General features: G+C 38.3%; 1 protein-coding gene across 1 annotated transcript in view; it reads left to right on the forward strand.

Annotated features, from left to right (window-relative positions):
* The window catches only part of CENPP (centromere protein P), a 247032-nt gene that overhangs the window by 147448 nt on the left and 81899 nt on the right, over nucleotides 1–17685 (forward strand). The window lies entirely within an intron of this gene.

Genomic DNA, 17685 nt, shown 5'->3' on the forward strand with positions numbered 1-17685 from the left:
TGATTTAGACCAGTTTTGTCAGTGTTTTCTACATGGAAAGCTTTGGATTTTGGTTTCAAGTTTCTCTTAATAAGAATAATATTCGGAGTGTTATTCCAGTGCTACTGCTGTTACTAATAAATCATAGCAGTTTAGAACTAAGAGAGACCTTGGGGACTTTCCCCCCAGGGCCTTCTTTTTACAGAGGGTGAAGCTGAGATGTGGGGTATCCAAAACTCACGGGAGGTGGTAGAGCTGAGGGCCTCCTCACTCTCATTGATTGTGGTTTTTACCAATCTGCACGTCCTCCTCTAAATGGACTTTAATCTCATAGTTACTTCTAGACAATAAACAGAATTTCCCCTGTAAAAGACTAGGTGAGAAGGTTTGGCTGGGTTCTCAAAAGAGTTCATAGCAGGACTGGAAATATAGCTAAGCAGTATATAAGCTTCACTTTTTCCACTTAACTGGTCCACAAACTTAGAATGGAAAGTTTGTCTAAGTAAAATGGTATTTCCTCTCAGACACTATTATTAGGTAAATAAGTCACTGTGCTTTTAAATTTCATGTTTAAAGGTCTGGTTGGCAACTTTTCCCTTTGGCTTAAATATGTCTATCAGTTCACCGATACCAGTAATAGATTTAAGTATATAAATATGGTATAACATGCTGCATATATTTCACAGAAGGAATCCAAACTAAGTTCAGGTTTAATCAAGGCACAGCCTTGTAAGTCAACAAAAACGTTCAAGCATACATTTGGAAACTTACAGTACCATTTGTTCATGAAAACTTTTAAAGGCAACACTTTCCTTAAAGAAATAATTAATTTTACCTTAGAAGTATAAATAGCATTCTGATTAAAGAACTTCTGGCTGCCCCTCCTTTTATACTAATTTTACCTTTCATCAGTTTTTCCATATGTCTAGCAACCTAGCTATTGTCTTTAAAAAAACCAAAAACTCTTCTTTCTCAATTTTTTTCTGTTGTTTCCTACAGTGCCTCAAGACTTGTGCTTGTAAAGTTAATGTGTTTTGTTTCAAACCTCAGATCAAGTATCAGAATATTCATTTTTAATATAGTAATTAGTTGTAACACGAGACTGCATATCCTCTCCTTTCCACTACTACACTATATTGCTTAAGGCCAAAAACAAACTAAAAACATCAGGATACTTTTATGTTTGTGGGCTTGTGATCTATCTTTCTTTCTTTCGCTTTCTCTCTCTTTTTTTTTTTAAACAACTCAATGAATCTCGGTGGGATGAAAAAAAAACACTTTATTTTTAGAGAAATATAAACCCCTCAGGTTCTTTATGACTCAGTCCCTATACCATGTGGCCACTGTTTCTTGGCTGCCACGCCTCTGAATAGATTAATATGAAAGAATGCTATACTCTCTTTAGATAACTAGGGAGTAGAGTATCGAATACACTGATTTTTTTAATCTAAGACTTAATCAAAAATTTACTTTGGGAGGGGACAAAGGAAACCTTTGAGTGTTTTGAATTCTGACTGTAAGGATGCTATGAAAAGAAGCTTTTAACTTTCATATTGAATATAGAGCTGGTTAAACTATTGCTGGTAACTATTCTTTCTTGAAATTGTATGGATTTCCATTTTAACTGTTCAGTGCCATTTCCTTACATAAGAATAGGGAAGGCATTTATCAAGGAAAAGTATGGTTATTCCAGTGTATAAGTAAAAATGACATTCGAATAATTCACAAATTTTAAAAATACATTAGAAAATATCATAGTTTTACATATTGAAAAAAATATTTATTGTTCCATGTAATATATCTGATATCCCCAAACTTCATTATCATTAATTATTGCAGTAATATCATTTTTCTAAAAGAACATATAAGATGCTTACTTAAATATTTTTTAAAATCAATCATGTTAACATTTATGGTAAAGTATAATGACAGGTTTTCACTTAGCTGTTAAAAAAAGTCACATAATTATATTTAAAATAAATTCATACATTAGACATAAAACTACAATAATTTTAGGTACATAATTAGGTTTATATTTTAATGCTGATTTTAAAGAAATTATAGAGATAGGGTTTGAACTTAATTATATTATTTACAAACATTTATTGATAATATTAATGCCTCCTTAGTATTGACTATAAAGTAATTTGTACAGTGATACATGAAACATACCTGTCAGAAGAGAGTAGTCCTCTTGAAAGTAGAATTTATCCACCATGTACTACTTATCTATAATGTAAATGTTCCCAGGCACTGTTTAAGCAGAAAAGATGAGGAGGTATTACATTTAAAAGAAAAAACACCCTTCAGTACAGCCCCTGGTGTAGCTGCACCCTGGGTGATACTGGAATAAACTGCTTCCACAGATTAGTCCATGTTAGTACTGAGGAGCAAGATTAAAACTTGTTACTGCTCATGTGTTTTCCATCACTGTTTGTATCGTAGCCAAGACTTCTAGCTAAACTCTAGACGTCTACTGGAAGATTCTGAAGAAAAAAAAGGGGGAGTTTAATAATGCATGGCAGCTGGCCATTGAAAGTGCAGTCAGAGTCATTCAAGAAATACCTGATTTGAAAAAATATGAGATTCTCAAGTGAAGGAGTATTTATAAATTTAAATTTCAAAAATCACTCATCCTGTATAGACTAATAAAATATTTATCCATCTGAGTAAAGAATACTAACATTATTGAAGTATAAACGCTGACTCCAGATGTACCTAGAGAAAGAAGCCATGCTTTTGTTTTCTTCTAATGACTGAAACTATTACATTAAGCATATTTCTCAAGACTTTTTAAAAAAGCTTTTAGCTTTAAAAAGCCATTAGCCCTAATATAGACATGTCAGGAGAACTGCAGATCAGGCTTTATGAGCTGCTTCTGGGCCCCAACATACATAGTATATAGACAGACATGTATGTCCAGGTGACACCGTCTTGAGATCCATACAGCTTTTCCTTTCCACGAGAATATTGGCTGTGATCTCACTGGCATTTAGGGAGACTTAAGAGCAGGGAAGATGCTATTCTCTGAGAAGAAAATCATTATTTGTACCCTCTTTTCCACTCACCCTGAGAGATTGCCCAGTTCCCACATCAACTAAGACATAATCCTTCAAAAGAGGACAGTTTTCTAACTCTAGTGACATACTCACTGGTGTAGGTGACCCCAGTGGATCTTCCTGATTGTTGTGCAGATTTGGAGACCAGCCTGTTTCCAGTGGGTTAGCAGAATCTGTTCTCTGCTGTCCTAAAGATTCTGACCAACGTTTCTTACCTCTCTCTAGAGAAATTACCCAAATTGTTAAAGCAAGGCAGCTACAGCCACACCGAGAGTACTTGTGCCTCAGATGTGCAAGGCAGCTAGCCCCATGTTCATCCTCCTCTCATTTAAAATATCCACCTTGGACCTCGGATCTGACAGTCACAGTTAGCTCAACAGTCCTATGCATGACTCTCAGTGTAGCTCAGGCCCTGTTCCAGCCCTACAGCACCTGAGGGGATGACAACTCTCCTTTTTGTTTAGAATGCTCATATCCTCATTTATTCATGTACATTGTAGTTACAAATGTATCTGTTAACTAGATGAATCAGGAGCATCATGAAAGTATGAACTGGATTTTATTAATCTTTGTATCCAGAGCATCTAGTGTTTGCCTACATTCCATCAGAGCACAGTCATAAACAGGAAGCCCTTGGGTAAAATTCAGTTTGTCCTGCACAATGTTTTGTTTTGTTTTCAACTTTTTATTGAAGTGTATATTACCAAAAAATAAGCACATCATAATGGTACAGTTTAATTAATTTTTACAAACTGGTCCCTGATCAAGAAATCCCAGCATTCGTGAATCCATCCCCATGCTTCTCAAAGAAGTCGCTGCTGGACTTCAGCTCCGTAGGTTATTTCCAGAACTTTATATAAATGAAATCATGTTGTGCATTCTCTTTTGCATCTGGCTTTTTTCATTCAGTGTTATGCTTTTGAGATCCACCCATGTCATTGAGGTTAGTGGTAGTTCATTCTCATTACTGTATAGTATTCTATTATATGAATAAGCCACAGATTATTTATATATTCACCCTTTTGGAGAGCTGCTATGAATATTCTTTAATCTATCATTTGGAGGTTATATAGGTGGAATTGCTATACTTAAAAATTACAAGATTTCAACTTCTCTTAAAAAAATCAAGTTTTGCCAATGCATGATTCCTATTTTTGCATGGCATCAGTGGTCTGTGGGATGTATGTTTTTCATTTCTCTGCTCCAGAAAATGTCTATGTCACCCACCCAAGCCACTTTCCTCAGTTGAGTTGTCTGTATGGCCCTTCTGGGTGCAGTTTTGCCACCCATACCTCGGGAGATGGGAGGCAGTTCCTATAAGATTGTGTTTCTAAAGGTATGTTACAGCCACTTTCTGTTATCTGCTCTGTGAGCCTTAAGGTAGTCTTCTAACATCTTGCTTTGATCTTTGGTCAGAGGGCTTGGGGAAAGAAATAGGGCCTGGAGTATAATGCTGGGGTGGGGGGTGGTGTATTTGGCTTATTCACTCTATTCTGCAGACAATGTGTTAGAGGTATGGGCCCCGGGCCCAGCTCTCCACAGTCTTGGGCTGTGGCATGGAAAGCTTCACCTCACATCTGCCAGAGATGGTGCAGCAGGTGTGAACATGCCATCTGGGAAGAAACTAGAGTTTTTCCCACCCCTTTCCAAGTTGTCATTTCAAACACAACAGTGTACCTACTCTTCCCTAAGGCATTGGGAGGAGAAAATCTTCTATTTTTGGTTCCTAAGGGTGTCTTATCGAGGAGGCCTAGTTATTTTCTACATGTTTATTGTTTGTTATTTGATTTTTTGCTTCATTGGGCTTTGGTCTAAATATTGATCTGGCTGTATTATAACAATATCTTTAGGAATCATGAGTTTTCTGCATATTATATTGTAATTAAGATAAATTACAAAATGAGAAAGTAATATTCTCTCTACTGACAGTTTATGAACAGAAATATTGATTGCTATAAAAGAAACTTTAATCCAGGTTTCTTTTTCTTTGGCCCTATATATTCTAACCTTTGTAAAAATAAAAATACTTCCTTAAGCCAACCTCTCATGTGATTTCTCAGACCCTTTCCAGAACTTCTTCTGGTCTAGACATGGGCAGCAGTGGTCAAAATTCAACTGTAAATAAGAATAGGGAAGGACCTTAGAAATCATCTCATACAAATAAAAGTTTGATGGGTGAGGCAGGAGTGTTAGGAGCCGCATGTGTCAGAGGTACTCTGTTGGGTACACACAACACCTGCCAGAGCATAGATGTTTTGAATTTTCTGGTGTTAATTTGCAAATATCTGGTGTCCTCTGACCTTCTGAGTGAATTGGAATGGATTATTTAATGTTCTCTTATAGTAGTATCTATAAGGAAAGCCATCCACCCATCTGTTCATTCAACAAATGGTGTAAGTGCTAAGGAGACGAGCAGATGGGGGTATGGGCATCAGGGGTGCCCTCACTGTCTGATGACAGAGTCACAAAGACCTGAAGGCTATAAGGGAGTATGCCATGCAAATACCCAATTTAGGAATGCGCTAGACCATTGGATCCTAGGATATAAATATATATAACATAGAGTTTTGCATATAGTAGATGCTCACAAAAACTTATGTGAAGGAATGGATGATTAAGATTTCACAGACTATTTTAATATTCAGGTGTCCCTCATGGTAGACTAGGCACTTTGGTTTATAATGAATTTGCTTAATACTGTATATAGATTGTGACCTATCAGCAGTATTCAGCCTACAGATTGGAGGATATCGTATTTTTAAAGACCAGGAAATTTTACATCAAAGTCTAAATTTACAGCATATCTTGAAAAATATGATCTGACTCTGATGCCTTGCATGGCTATGATTCACTGAGCTCATAGCGGGTGCCTCCCTGGTTCTCTGCTGCCCTGACCTTGCAGCATCTTCCTCACAAGCCCTGTCCTTGCAGGGACTGACTTTTGCAGTGTTACAGGGCTGAGCTTGCTCTTGTCATCCTACTCGAGGTTTCTGGTTCTGAAAAATGAATTAATGTCATAAATTGTCATTTAAAGTGAATTCAGTTGAATTTATGAAAAATGAGCTTATACAATTTGGTTTATTATATTGTGAGGATGTCAAATATTTTTAAGGAATGTTTCAAAAGTCACTTTGCTTTTTTTTTTTTTTTTTTTTGAGACAGAGTCTCGGTCTGTTGCCCGGGCTAGAGTGAGTGCCGTGGCATCAGCCTAGCTCACAGCAACCTCAAACTCCTGGGCTTAAGCGATCCTACTGCCTCAGCCTCCTGAGTAGCTGGGACTACAGGCATGTGCCACCATGCCCGGCTAATTTTTTCTATATATATTTTAGTTTGCCAGATAATTTCTTTCTATTTTTAGTAGAGACGAGGTCTCGCTCTTGCTCAGGCTGATCTTGAACTCCTGACCTCAAGCGATCTACCCGCCTCGGCCTCCCAGAGTGCTAGGATTACAGGGTGAGCCACCACGCCCGGCCTAAAAGTCACTTTGCTTTAAGGAATCTGTATAGGTAATGGTTTCCCACCTCTTTCCATGGAGATGACCTGAGAGCAGTGAGCACATCGGGCTTCCAGATCTGTGTTTCCAAATACTATTCTCACTAGAAGGAACCCGGGCTCCTTGGAGAAATTACCAATTAACAGGTCTGGGCCAGGGAAAGTATAAGGTGTGCCTGCAACAGTTTATTGTACCAAGAAGTACACAGGTGAGCAGAGTTTACCAAGGACTCAGTAAAGGAACATAGAAGCCACTATGAAGGAGCAGTTTGAGCATCTCAAAAAGAATAAGATGGTAATGGATTATAACATGTCAAGTACAAAATTCTTTTTATGACAGAAAAGAGAGTTTAAAAGTTCAGAGCCAGTAATCCCTGCCACTTAGGAGACTTAGGCAGGAGGATTGTTTGAACCAAAGAATTGGAGGTTGTGGTGAGCTATCATTGTGCCACTGCACTCCAGCCAGGGTGACAGAGTGAGGCCCCATCTTGAAAAAATAAAAATAAAAAATAAAAAGGAAAAAAAAAAGGTCAGAGCCTCTCCTTATAGAAGAATGCCAGCTGATGAATGCAGAAGAAATAATAGAAAATCACCACTGTGAAACTTCCAATGTAATAATCGATTAGGCAAAGATAATGAATGGAAGCCAAAACCATTAAGTGAAAGTTTACTGGATGGCAGGATATTCACAAAGGGAAGAAGATACCACCTTAACAAACGCCTCAGCATAACCAGTAACGGGACAAACTGATATTTTGTGCCTCCTGATATTATGCAAAAAGACGTATATGACATCATCTATGTAGGGTTTTTCAAAAAATGTTCTATCTAAATTGAATCATGAGGGAAACAATCAAACAAATGCAGATTATGGGACATTCTACAAGACAGCCGGTTTGGACCCTTCAAAAGAGTCAAGGTGTGAGAGGCAGACTTAGGCAGGAAGTCACTACTCTAGATTAAGGGAGAATAATGGGTTAGTACTTGAATCTTGATTAGGCCTTGAACCTCACACACAGCCACATAGGACATTATTAGGATAATTGAGGAGATCTTATGTTAGGTGATACTGAATCAATGTTAAATTTCTTGGGTTTGGTAATGGGAGAGAATGTGATAATTGTCTATGGTTATTAAGAAAATTTCTTTGTTCTTAGGAGTTTCATACTGAAGTGTTAGGGTGAAGTGTTGGGATGTCTGCAATGTACATTCAAATAGTCCAGATTCTATCCACTGCCAACAAATGGATAAATGAATGGATAGATGGATGGATGGTTGGGTAGACAGATAGAAATGCAAGTATACAGATGGATAGATGGATGGATGGATGGGTACACATATGGATGGATGGATAGATAGAGAGACAGACAGATAGATATGGATATAGAAGGAGAAATAGAGATGAACGAATTGATCAAGTACAGACAGTTACAGTGGTTCAACTTAATAATTTTTTGACTTTACAATGGTGCGGAGTCATACACATTCCATAGAAACTATACTTTGTGTACCCATACAATTATTCTGTTTTTCACTTTCAGTATAGTACTAAATAAATTACATGAGATATTCAATGCTTTGTGTTAGATGATTTTGCCCAACTGTGGGTTAATGTAAATATTATGAGCACATTTATGGTAGTCTAGACTAAGCTGTGCTGTTTGGTAGGTTAGGTGTATTAAATGCATTTTGACTTAAGATATTGTCAACTTACAATGGGCTTAACCCATTGGCTGTAACCCATCAAAAGTTGAGGAGCATCTGTATTACTAATTGGTGATTGTAGGTGAAGGGTATGTAGATGCTCATTGTATTGGTCTTTCAACTTTTCTGGATCTTGAAAATATTACCTAATAATGGGGGAACAAATGCTAAGTAATTGGGACAAATAAGGTAATTTTCCTTAATTTTTTTCTTTTTGTTTCAGTATATTAAGGGGATACGAATGTTTCTGGTACATGGATAGCTTTTATAATGCTTTAGTCAGGGCTATAAGTGTGCCCATCACCCAAATAGTGTTAATTATACCTGTTAAACCAGTTTTCACCTCTCCCCTCCACCTCCTTCCCCATCTTGTTTTCCAACAATTTTTACTTCTTTCTGTGCCCATGTGTGCCCATCAAGTAGTTCCAAATTATTAGAGCATGCATATGGTGTTTGTTTTTTCATTCTCGAGATACTTTACTTAGCATAATGTTTTCCAGTTCCGTCCAAATTGCTGCAAAAGACAGTCATTCGTTTCTTTTTTTTCTGAGTAGTACTCCCTAGTATGTATATACCACATTTTATTAATCTACTCATGAATTGATGGGCACTTGGGTTGATGCCACATCTTTGCAATTGTGAATTGTACTGTAATAAACATTTGAGTACAGGTATCTTTTTAATAAAATGACTTATTTTCCTTTGGGTAGATACCCAGTAGTGGGATTGCTGGATTGAATGGTAGGTCTACTTTTAGTTCTTTAAGAAATCTCAATACTGTTTTCCATAGAGATTGTATTAATTTGCAGTTCCAGCAACAGTGTATAAGTGTTTGACTCTGCATCCATGCCACCATCTATTATTTTTGGACTTTTTAATAAAAGCCATTCTGACAGGGGTGAGGTGATAGCTCGTTGTGGTTTCAATTTGCATTTCCCTGATGATTAGTGACAGTAAGCATTTTTTCCCATGTTTGCTGGCCATTTATCTATCTTCCTTTGAAAACTTCTGTTTGTGTCCTTTGCCCACTTGTTAATGGAGTTGTTTGGTTTTTGTCTTGCTGATTTGTCTGAGTTCTTTGTAGATTCTGGATATTAAGCGCTTTGTTAGATATATAGTTCATGAATATTTTCTCCCATTCTGTAGGTTGTCTATTTACTCTGTTGATTATTTCCTTTGCTGTGCAGTTTTTTTTAATTTAATCAAGCCCCATCTGTTTATTTGTTTGTTGTTGCTATAATTGCCTTTGGGATCTTAGTCATAAATTCTTTGCCTACTAGGCCAGGTTTACGGTGGCTCATGCCTGTAATCCTAGCACTCTGGGAGGCCGAGGCGGGAGGATCGCTCGAGGTCAGGAGTTCAAGACCAGCCTGAGCAAGAGCGAGACCCCGTCTCTACTAAAAAATAGAAATTAACTGGACAACTAAAAATATATAGAAAAAATTAACCAGGCATGGTGGCGTATACCTGTAGTCCCAGCTACTCGGGAGGCTGAGGCAGTAGGAACGCTTGAGCCCAGGAGTTTGAGGTTGCTGTGAGCTGGGCTGACGCCATGGCACTCTAGCCAGGGCAACAGAGTGAGACTCTGCCTCAATAAAAAAAAAAATTTTTTTGCCTACAATTTGCCTTACATTAATTTTAACCCTTTTATTTATCCTTCACTCTAGTGAAATATTTATGGTTTAAGTTAATTAAGCTGTTACCCTAGACAGGAATTCTTCACCTGGATACATGAATATCTAGAGGATTTGTGGAAAGATTTTATGAATATTTTAATACATGCAAAGTGTTTTTATATGTGTATTTTTCTGCAGACAGGGTCCATTATAAGTTTCATCATATTCTCAAAGGGATCCGTCCTTTGAGAGTTCTAGGGCAGAACTACTGCCCTAGAATAGGTTTACAATTTATAATGTATGCTTTATGCTGAATGTCATAATACTGGTTAAATTAGTTTTTCAAATGGTTCATGTATAAATTTGGTAATTCTCAATTTAAGCAAAACAAATATACTTTCAGCAGAGTCCAACTTATAAAAAGATTTGCTTAAATCAGCTGATAGTTTAGTGTAAGTTTATTTGACCACAGAGATTCTGTTACTTAGAAACACACCAGGACATTTTAATATCATGATGTATTCCTTTTCTTTTCCAAACTAATACGTATTTAGTATAATCACATGTTATTTTTAATACAGTCCTGCTTTCCCTTGTGTGGATTCACATTCTTCACATTTTATACAAAAAATATCCTAGACTGTAAGTTTTGATTTTAATCCATTTTCATGTAGAAAAGGAAACATAACTTCACAGAAGAAATAGTCATGTATTTATTTTTTAGTTGTATAATCATAAAAGTCTACTTACTGAGTTAGAAACATTCATTCCTTTCCAAATGACAGTATATGACAGACTGAATTCCGGTAGAGCTTAGTCTCGAATGTTCCTGTTCAGCATGTCAAAGCAAAGACATGTAAGTAATATGCTGAAGCCTTAAGACAGCATTCTCCAACCTTTTTGGCACCAGGGACCAGTTTCATGGAAGACAATTTTTCCCCAGGGCAGGGGTGGTTTCGGGACGATCCAAGCACATTTATTGTGCAGCCAAACCTCTCTGCTCATGATAATCTGTATTTGCAGCCACTCCGCATTGCCACCTCAGCCACATCTCAGATCATCAGGCATTAGATTCTCTTAAGGACTGTGCAACCTAGATCCTTCCCATGCGCAGTTTACAGTAGGGTTCACACTTCTATGAGAATCTAATGCTGCTGCGGATATGACAGGAGGCGAAGCTCAGGCAGTGATGTGAAGGATGGGGAGTATCTGTAAATACAGATGAAGCTTTATTTGCTCACCTGCTGTTCACCTCCTGCTGTGCAGCCCGGTTCCTAACAGGCCGTGGACTGGTACCGGTTTGTGGCCCAGGGGTTGGGGACTACAGCCTTAAGACATATAAAATTAAACATGTACTAATACGAGACTACACAGTTTGTAGTAGATTTTCATTTCTCTGAACATCTTTTGCAGATGCCTCTGGGTCTGTTGGATTAGGTTCAGTTGAGCTGATAGTGATAGGGCCAGAAATGAAATATTATAGGAAAGGAACAAACTTGTCAGGGGAACCCTCTTCCTGAAGTTTGCTATGTGAACTACAAATGGAAAGGCCTGAGTTTGCCAGTGTAGACTGTCTTGCTCTACCATTGGAGACTCATTCAGGGGTTATTTCTGAAGTAGGAATTCATTTACAGGACAGGCTTATTGATCAAATACTTTTCTAGCTTGGCTTGCTGTTTTAAATACGGTTCCCCCCTTTTTAGGTGTTATAAGGAATCACACAGATGAAACTTAATTTTCTCTCCTATGGTCAGGATTTTTTTTTAACACTACGATGAGAAGTAGTTTAGACTTCTTTTGAGTTCCTGAGTTTCCTTGCCCTCTTGGACCCCCTCAGCCTGGAGATCCTGCTCGAGGAAGTTCTACGCTGTGGTTCACTCTCTTTTGTGCCATGGTTATAAGCATACAGTGACAACTTAGAAAGGCAGTCAAACTTGGGTTTTGTTGTTAATCCCCCGCCTTTCCTCAGGAGAGCCTTGGTTTGCCAAGTTGCTGACATGGCTGCAGTGTCCCCACTAGAGCCCCCCTGGCTGCTAAGTCCAAAGTATTTACTCTTTGGCACTTTACAGAGCATGTGTGCTCAGCCCTGTCCTAATGTACTAGTCTCATTCCTTTTTCCACTGGATTTCATACCAATCTTAGGAATCAGTTTTAAATAATTAATATCCACCCTACTAGGAAGCCTGGCAGCCTTGAGCAAGTCATATAACTTCCTGTGTGCCAGTTTCCTGAAGTCTATTGATGAAAACATTGACACCCACCTTTATTGAATGTCTACCCTGTGCCCAGCGTTTCCACGGGACATCACCTCATTTCATCTTCCCATCTGCCCTGGGAGACAAATGTTGTTTCTTGATTTTTGTGGACAGGGAAACTGGAACTCAGAGTCTAAGTAACTTGGTCAGGTCCATAGCTAGTACTGTTCAAGTTCAGAGCCATGATATCTTTTTTTTTTTTTTTTTTTTTTTTTTTTAACTACAAGAGAGGAATCTCCATGTTTCACAGACTTTTAGGGCTTAAGGCCCCCAAGGGTCATCTGGTTTTAGGTTAGAGCTGGCCAGAAACTTCTTTTCATGGGTACTTTTAATATTTTTGAATTTCAAGTTGGGAAGGACCTGAATTCACATTCAACTTTGGACAGATAAATAGTTCAGTCATCTGTCAGTCTGTTAATACTTCTGCTATGAGGAAACTTTCTGTCCTTTTTCTAAAAAGGGAAAGAGGTGGAATTGATGTCATAAAGGGTTTTATCCCTTCCTTTGAGGTTTCACTTAAACAGCAGAATTTGAGTATTTTATTCTTTTAAGTCAGCATCTTAGAAACATAGTAATTTATGGTATGTTTAAATGATGGCCTTTGAAGGCGTAGTCGATGTTGTTAGTATGCAGAACAATCAGATTGATTACTAAGTATTACCAGTTGTCAAAGCATGACTTAATCGTTTAAAAAATATATTCTGTATTTTCTTATGTTCATGTCAGGAAATATTAATAACAGAAATGATTCCTTATTAATTTTATGACCCTATAGAAATCTTTTTCCATTCAATTTCTCATTTTTCCTTTGAAAATCCTTAAATTTTGCAGATACCTTTCTATTTTATCTAGGAGTAGTGTTAATATCGACTTTGGATAACTAATGAGCTAATCCAGTTTAGACTGGGGAATCTATGAGATGGAACTCTTTCTTTATTCAAGAGCCGTTTTAATACCTACTTTGTACAGAGCTCAAGAAATTAGTTGTCTCTGTTCTCCTACGTTTTACAGTCTTTTTGGAGAAACAAGATACACCCCTCTACCCAGCTACTGTGTAACATCCACATATACAAAGACATAATCAATACCTAATGATTTCAGATAGTCAGTATGGACCTAACTAGTAATACCAGATAGATAATCAATGCAGACCTAATTAATAATACCAGATATGTCCCAGGACAGTGGCACAGACACCAAGTGCTGGGAGGGAAGCTTTCTGAAGAACTGGGCTGTTAGGTGCAGCTCATCCTGTGCCTGGAAGCTGGCTTGAGAGGTCATAGGCTCAAGTGAGATATAGATTACAGTGAACTTGGCTTCTTCACCCCTCCCTGGAAATTGGGGGTCAGTCCCCATTAGGGATTGGTTCAAATGCCCTTCTCTTCTTGGACCCCTCAGGTATGTGTCTTTGTCTGTGCATTCAGCTCTGACCCCTGAACCTTCCCATCTTTACTGTCCCCTCCATCATCTTGCCTGAACCCCATGGTGATGCCCCAAATTCTCCTCGCAGATGGGCCCTTTCTCTCAACTTCTCAGCAGCATCACAAGATTCCCTCTTTGGTCACTTCTGTTCTGCATATTCCTTGTCTGGCCAGACAACTATTCACTAAATTCCTGCTGGAGTCTGTCGTATCTGTGCTGTGTAAGTTCCCACTTTGTTTCTAGATTTTTGCAATGGGTAGTTCTTTTTCCATCCTTAAACCACTGCTTTCACGGGACACCCCCCACCCCTTTCAGAGTTTTTCAGTGGCATACTGCATTTCTCGTTGCTTTAAATCTGGTCTCTTCTTCCTGGCTTTAGAGGGCCTCCCCTTGCCTCGTTTCCTGCCATAATCAGGCCAGACTCTTCCCGACCAGTGAGTCCACACCTAAGCTCTACTTTCCTCAGGCCTGCTTCATTTTCTTCCCTCAACTGATTCGCATCCTCTCTCAAGGCCTAGCTCAGACCTGCCGATCTTTTCTCCTCAACTATATTTATATGTTGTATGATGTAGTGTTAATTTTATCCTATAATTATATCACAGGCATCCTTTGTTATTCCTTATCTAAATTTGGCGATTCAGAGAAACCATTTTAGCCTACGGCACTATGCTTAACACAGTGTGCTACCAGCTACAAAGGATTTTATCCTTTAGCTATTTACCTATAATTTGTCGTAAATCTAAAGTAATCTTAAAACAAGCATTATCATAATTTGTTAACACTTCCAAGTCAATTTAAAGGTTTATACTACATATTATTAAACAATTATTGGAATAATTATGTGTGAATAGGAATAATCATCCTGTCCTGATGACCCCTAGAAGTGTCCATGCCAACCAGAGGACACTGCACTTGCAGTTTTTCAGCTGTGCAACAATGTGGGTGGGCTTTTTTGTTTCGTTTTGTTGTCATGAAAGCAATCATCTTAAGGAGCCACTAACTTTGACTTAATGAGGATAGCTCCTAAGGAGATGTACATGGAACCATTTGACAATGGCAGCTCAAGGAGAAATGGTTTTGAGTGTCTCTTTCCCCCTGTTGGCAGCACCTGCCACACCACATGCCCTATGTTGAGCATGAGCTGCCCAGGTTTGGACCTTTTATTGGGCAGCACACTACTGTTGGGTTCCCCAGGTTTTCCATCCAAACTCTAAGGGAGGCAGCTTGGTCCAACAGGAGGAGCACCAACTTCAGAGTTAGAAGATGGAGGGTAAGTCTAGACTTAGCCATGTATTCCTTGTCTTTCTCTCGTACCACCTGCCCTCGCTAAGCCCCAGCGTCATCACCTGCTCTGTAGGGAGGTTGGTGAGCCCCTTCCTACAGAAGCTCACTGACTGGCCGTTTAAGGCGGATCCAGTCAGAGGGTCAGCAGTCTGCTCCAGGGCTCATCCCACCCCATTGTACTAGAGCTCAGAAGGAAAAACAGGCAGCCTCTTCCTAAGGCCAAGCCTCTCCAGCCTGGGTGCTCTGGAGTGTAGGTAGAGCTAGGAATGGGGAGGGAAAGCTGCATGTTCTGTATGGATTTTAAAACCTGGTATGTCAGTTAGATATTACCTAGACCACTGGTTGTAAGAAGAAGGGAGGGGCAGCCAATTCTTTCTGATGAGAGCAAACCTGCTCTGTTTAAAGGGAGAGGTCTATTCACTTCCTCTTCAGTGACAAGAAACCCCTAATGAGCTATGTTTGAAAACCTCTGATCTGTTCCAAACTTGTTATTTTATAGTTGAATCAAATGAATCCCAGAGAAGTAAAATGACTGCATAATTAATCATTGAAGAGCAAGATGGGCTTCCAGATTTCTTGGTTGTTGGTTTAATTATTTCCTTATACTACCAAGTGATATATGTCTTTCACTAAATCACTTCTTTGGTACTTATAAAAATATTCTTATCTATAATAATACAAATCTCAAAATTAAAAATATAGTTAGCATTCCTTGTGTGTGTGTGTGTGTGTGTGTGTGTATTTGCAAAGATTAGACACATCATTAATATTTTCAGACCATGGCTAAGCCTTATTGTACATATGTGTTAGTAATTATAGCATATTTATGAAGCCAAACAGAACATCTCTTTGTACGTTATATAGTGAAGAAAGTTTGCTATAAGGATATTTATCACTTTTTTTAATGGAATTAAAACTTCCCATCCAGAACATGATGAAATTTCAAGGCTGAACAAGGTCCATGCTAGACATATTTTTTAAATTATAAAATCCATTGAATTAAATTCATCTTCCAACTGAAGACCAAAGCTTCAATCAGTCATTCTGATTTTCAGCCTTCTTAGGGATTCTGCTACCAATGCATAGTTGGGAAGAGACATGCACAGCAGGCCCACAGTGTGCCTGCTCCACACACACGGACCTGGGTCTGCTGTCATGCCATTCTGTTGAGGGTGGCCACATTCTCCCCAGTGGCCCTTGAGCCCCAGTGTGCTCATGGAGTTGCTACCTGTTTTCCTGATTGCATAGCACTTGATTGTCTGCTTATTGCCTCTACTAGAGGGGAGAGAGCTTGTCTGATTTGTCACTCTCACTCTCTCTCTAGAATAGCATCTGAAATGCAACTGAATAAAGTCAGAATAAGAAATGAATGAAGGGATGGTTCGGTATTCATCTATGTTTCACCCCAAGATGCTAATCCTGTTGACTCAAGCATCTTCAATTTGAGTCCCCTTTGACACTTAATTTGTTTATGGCTTAGATTGCCTTAAACCATTTATGTCAATGCATTTATATCCATACAGCAAGATGTATTGCACAGAGTTCTTGTTAAATGGATGTATAACCTCATCTTCTTATTTTCAACCTGTCTCTTAAATTCACCTTGGCCAACTTGAATTAGTAATGCTCCTACATTCCTGAACTGATTATGAATCCCAACTTTTCATTCCATGAACTCCTATTTCTGTTCTTAACAACCTGCTGTAAGGCTTTAACCCTTGAGTCTAACAGTTAGCTTCATATTATTATTCTTGTTCATGTTGTAATCTCAGAATCCTAGATATTAAGAAAGGGGGCTTAGAAACAAGGGCTTAGAAATACGTTAGCTCAAATGGAATAAACCGAACTTTCACAACCATGAAATTGAAAGTCACCCATGAAATTATCAGTTGTGGTTGAATATGCTTGTTCCTCTCTATACGAAATGGTCGTAGTAATAACTACACTCATCATATAGACCTTCCAAAATTCTTTACATTCTTGTCTGGTTTTCTTAACAGCCCTAGGAAGTGGGGCTAGAACGTTCTTAGGGTGGTAAGAGAACTATTAAAAGGTTAAATAACTAAAGCTCAAAAAGGCAAGTAACCTGCCCAAGGGGGCCAGTTTCCTACCCTAGTATTTTTTCAAGACACTAAAACTGAGAATAACCAAAGAAGTCAACATAGTTTATATATGTGTCTTATAAATTATTTTAGCAATACAAAGATAAAAGATTATCATGTTATAAAAATTTTTAATATATAGTTTTGATAGGGCCTAATACATAGTAAACACTAAAAGCTTTCTGTTCAATTAAACTGAATAAAAAGATACATTTCAGCAAATTAGGGGAAAGGAGATAGATGCTAACTATGACCAACGGAGCAAAATTTTTCAAAAATTCATGCGTTAGATTTACCTTTACAAGGTTATCTTCAAGACTAATCACTTTTGGGTTTTTTGTTTGTTTGTTTGTTTGTTTAAGAAACAAAGCTTTGCTCTGTTACCCAGGCTGGAGTGTAGTGGCATCATCCTAGCTCACTGCAGCCTCAAACTCCTGCATTCAAGTGATCCTCCCACCTCAGCTTCCTGAGTAGCTGGGACTACAGGTGTATGCCACCACACCCAGCTAATTTTTTAAATTTTTTATAGAGATAGGGTCTCACTATGTTGCTCAGTGTTGCTCAGGCTGGTCTTGAACTCCTTGCTTCAAAGGATCCTCCTGCCTTGACCTCTCAAAGTGCCAGGATTATAGGTGTGAGCCACTGTGCCTGGTTTGAATTTATATTTTAAGCAAACTCTACTGCTTTCCATAAAAATGTTTGATCTTAATAATGAAGGTGATTTTAAAATACTGTTTTTTATATTTAAAAAAGTTAGAATTACAGAAAACTT

Source organism: Eulemur rufifrons, chromosome 7 (assembly GCF_041146395.1).
Source record: "Eulemur rufifrons isolate Redbay chromosome 7, OSU_ERuf_1, whole genome shotgun sequence".
NCBI classification, from domain to species: domain Eukaryota; kingdom Metazoa; phylum Chordata; class Mammalia; order Primates; family Lemuridae; genus Eulemur; species Eulemur rufifrons.